The 4,661-nt window shown below is 34.5% G+C and overlaps 1 long non-coding RNA gene across 2 annotated transcripts in view; it reads right to left on the bottom strand.

Moving 5' to 3' along the window:
* Positions 1 to 866: 866 nt before the first annotated feature.
* The window catches only part of LOC113463969 (uncharacterized), an 8,544-nt gene continuing 4,749 nt past the window's right edge, over positions 867 to 4,661 (bottom strand). For both annotated transcript variants that reach the window (XR_003388804.1, XR_003388805.1), the window contains exons 2-3: positions 1,346 to 3,062; positions 867 to 1,260 (exon numbers count right to left, since the gene is read on the bottom strand). This is a non-coding gene — a long non-coding RNA (uncharacterized LOC113463969). The remainder of the gene's footprint in view (positions 1,261 to 1,345; positions 3,063 to 4,661) is intronic.

The raw sequence follows: 4,661 nt of genomic DNA, 5'->3' as shown, positions 1-4,661 counted from the left end.
ATACTCTCATTACTTTACACGTACAATTTTAAAACCGTTTTCCATCTTTACAGAAGTATATCAAGGAGATAAAAAGAACGCAACGGAAAAGACTGAGAGATATTGGAATACTAACTAGGAATGCAGTGTTTAAGTTGGTTGGAATTAATGTACCACCGAAGGTAGAGAAATTGGTGTTAGAAATGATCTTGGTATTAGAAAGGAAAGAACAAATAGAATATGTACTTGGATCAATTTGCAGCAGTGACAGAAGAACCTAAAGCTGATTCGTGATTAATTAAATTCTGTTTAGGTATTAATATGAGACCTGATTAAAATTCTTACTTCGCAAAGTACTATTTCTATTTTTATTATCCTATGCCCATCCTTTTTCTTTTCTTAATTTTAATTTAGAGGGGAGTAATGGTAGTGAGAGTGAGAACACATAATTTTTGATCAATATAATGCGCAGATCTCTTTCTCACTACCATTAATTACATATATTCGACTGTAGGGTGTACCACGGTGAGGACCAAAACATTGCGGCTGGGAGCTGTTTTTTCTTCCATTTTTCGGTCTCCGCTCGCTCGACTATGCACTATCCTTCAGGTCCATGATTCGAAACACATATAAAGGATCTTTTCTACTAGGACGACACGACGAAAAGTAGTGCCGAAATATAGGAAAAGGCATGTAAAAACTGGGTGCCTCCTTGACTCCCGCAGAGCGAGTGGCCAACTGTGCATGCTCCAAGCAGGAACTGTCGTCGACGTAGACATCTAGAAGTATTAAGACACTTACAGGATTTAAAAGAAACCTGAAAAATCATTAAAACACGATAAAACCTTATGAATTGTTATTAAGTTTATTCTGTAGACCATGGAACATTAATACATTCAATGTTTCAATAGAAATTCTCACCAATTACATAATAAACACACTCGAATTTAACGATCTCAAACGTTACATTATTTAAAATAAACATATAAATTTAATATGAACGGACATGTAGCCGAGTACATTAAAGTTGCCATGTGTTCATAGAATTTGCGTACGAAAGTATCGTTTCTCATACATCGTCGATGAGTCTACCTAACTACCCGTATGTTAAATATATCGTATTGTTCTCGTCTCAACTTTCTTCGTTTATAATTAGTTAACCATTAAAGGTAAGTGTAAATTTCCTATTTCATGTTTCTAATATCATTAATCCAGATCGTGACTTAAGGTCGTTGCGCTATAAAAATTGAAACCAGTACTCAATATATCACTATTGTTCACCTGAAAAATAAAATTATAATTGATTATTCTTGAATATACTTAATATAATGCTATTTATGTTAATAGTAATTCATTTTTATATTACCTAGACGATTCTGCAATTCATGTTCGCGCCATTCTTGGATAATAGTCAAATAGTACTCCAATCTTCTGAAACTATGTTCCTGCTCTTCTCTGTCTTCTAGATTTAATTTTATCACCCCTGCTTTCGGTTGCTCACATTCCTATTTTGTAACTATATTTTTATTTGACCTCTACTATCTCGCCTTTATAGATATACTTTTTTGTACATACTGCCGAAAGCGTATTTGATAATGCTATATTCCCGATCATACTTTTCTTCTGACAAATTTACTTACTGCTTGCAACAAATTTACTTAGTACTTCCACAAAAAGCTGTGGATTATTTTCTAATAAACGATCGAAGTAAATGAATCTTTCAATAGACCTTAATGGAATGTACTTTTTTATTTCTTCACTTTGTGTTTTTCGCTCTTATCGATTTCAGACAATTTAATATCCGAGATCTGTTCATGTTCTCTCCCTTTTCCAAATCGGTCCTTTAAACTAGTTGGCTATTGTTATTTGTTCATCTTCCTATTCTGAAACCAAACTTTCACCTGGTCGTTACTTGTTCATCTTTATCAATACGTTCTTTTGTAAGTACACCGCGAAAGCGTATTTTAGGACATCACATTCGAGTTTCCATTTCTCTTCTGGATTTAATTCTATCCCGGCTGCCGTTAGCTGTTTATCTTCCTATTCTAAAACCAAATTTTCACCTGGTCATTACTTTTTATCCTAGTCAGTACGTCCTTCAATAAATACGTCACCGAGAGCGTATTTTATGATGCCATATTCGAATTTCCATTCTTTTTCTGAATTTAATTCTATCCCGGTTGCCATCATATTCATGTTCTCTCCCTTTCCCAAATCGGTCCTTTAAAGTAGTTGGCTATTGTCATTTGTTCATCTTCCTATTCTGAAACCAAATTTTCACCTGGTCGTTACTTGTTCATCTTTATCAATACGTTCTTTTGTAAGTACACCGCCGAAAGCGTATTTTAGGACATCACATTCGAGTTTTCATTTCTCTTCTGGATTTAATTCTATCCCGACTGTTGTTATTTGTCCATTTTCCTATTTTGGAACTAGAGTTTCACCTGATCATTACTTTTTATCCTAGTCAGTACGTCCTTCAATAAACACGTCACCGAGAGCGTATTTCATGATGTCATATTCGAATTTCCATTTTTCTTCTGAATTTAATTCTATCTCGGCTGCCGTTATTTGTTCATCTTCCTATTTTGAAACCAGATCTTCACCTGGTCATTACATTTTATCCTAATCAGTACGTCCTTCAATAAATATGTCACCGAAAGCGTATTTTATGATGCCATATTCGAATTTCCATTCTTCTTCTGAATTTAATTCTATCCCGGCTGCCATCATATTCATGTTCCTCTCTTTTTTTGGATTTAATTCTATCCCGACTTTTGTTATTTGTCCATTTTCCTATTTTGTAACCAGAGTTTCATCTGGCCGTTAGTTTCTTAATTGAATCAATACGTTTTTCTGTAAATTAGTTCATTTGTTTCTTTTGAATTTAATTCTATCTCGGCTACCGGATTTCATTTTTCTATTTTGTACCCAAATCTGGATTTGTCCAACATTTTTTCATTTCTATCGGTACGTTATAAAGTCTGCGGAACGTATGGAATTTATCGGGTTACTTTACTTTGATTTGGTACTTATATCCCGGCTGTAATGCGGCTGTACATCTTCCTGCTGTTGAACATTGCCTGTAACATAAAATACGTACATTTTGAAATGTAATAAAATGTTAATAAAATGTATTGAAAACATAAATTTCTGCCCATACACTCAGTTTGGTATTCAATCTCGTTTAAAGAGAACGTTGATGACTTTCATATCTTTTCTACGCGTCCACCTATAAAACAGCTCACAACACCAGAATGTGCTTCTCACGAAACCATTCGAAATTGTATAAAACATTCTTTGGTACGTATAATAATAACGAAGAAAATCGAGGTGGTAGTACCCGATGAACCACCCTGTATATGTGCAAAATTATTTGTATTTTTCAAAATCGCCCAGTATTTCGGCATCGGAGACTTGAAAGCCTAAGATGCGATATGTTAATGGTGGTGGTTTAGATTATATGAACTGAGGGAGATTTTTTTTAGATGAGTTATTAATAAAACAGGCGAAGAAATTAAGCGTCGCTTTCGGTATTTTGAACTTTAGAGTGAGCAAGGAATGGCTACAAGTATTTAAACGATATCATCGAATACGCTTATGGCTTATATAAAAAAAAAAATGGACAGTACCGACGAGGATGGGGGAAACAGAGACGAAAGTAACGTAAATGGGAATGAAGAGGCGAGCTCAGAAGAAGAAGAGGAACAACCGGTAGCATCCGGTATAGAATTAAATCCGGAAGAAACACAAGAGCCAGAATATATTTTTGACAAATTGAAGTATTATTATCCACGAGATCTGTGCGGCGATCGTGCTTATGCCAAAAGTAATGCTATAGCCCGTGACGATGGAAGAAATGTGGCGTCGTATTGAATTTGATTTTCAAGGCAAGTGGAATTTTTCTAATCGCTTAGAAGCGCTGGATGGCAAGCATATCATTATTGATGCGCCTGCCAAAACGGGCTCCCAATATTTTAAATATAATAGATCGTTTCCATTGATTTCCTAACACTTGTGGATGCAGTTGACGTCGGAACGTATGGAAAGCATAGTGACGGCGGTGTTTTCGGTAGCTCCCCTTTGAGAGCAAAATACTATTTGCGGAAGTTAGGAAAGTTATGAGGCTATCCTTGTTCTTTAAAGAAAATCCTAACTTCAAGGACGTTCGCGAGGAGCAGTTGTGCTCAACTTAAAATAAATTCAGGTCCATATACATAATTATTAACGATTAATTTGTTATTTCTTCAATTTTCCATATGGTATGATTACTAATATAATAATACACCTTACAGTCCTGAGACCTTAACGATTTGTTGTTGTCAAGTTATCAATCTCTTCCTCATTCGTCTGTCGCGTCTGTTCGAGAAATGATTGACATTATTCACTTTAGATGAATATTTTTCGAAAATGAATATCGCAAGTCATCAAGATTAATTGCATATTATTTTGCATGTTATAATATAATTTAGTTTGGTCTTTTAAATATATATTCAGGAAATTTTTGTTACCGTTCATAAAAATGTCTCTTTTGGACAAACTTTTTATATGAATCCCATGCTAAACGGCTCAACTTCGAGGTTGAATATCTGGACTTTATTACCGCAACAAGTAATCAGTTTTCGAGCACAAAAGAATACTTGAATTAATATTTATTGTAAATTCTAAGAATGATTTAGGAA

The sequence above is a fragment of the Ceratina calcarata genome, unplaced genomic scaffold, assembly GCF_001652005.2.
Source record: "Ceratina calcarata isolate Rehan_Ccalc_2016 unplaced genomic scaffold, ASM165200v1 scaffold21.2, whole genome shotgun sequence".
Lineage (NCBI taxonomy): Eukaryota > Metazoa > Arthropoda > Insecta > Hymenoptera > Apidae > Ceratina > Ceratina calcarata.
This window is presented reverse-complemented; position numbering and strand designations above follow the sequence as displayed.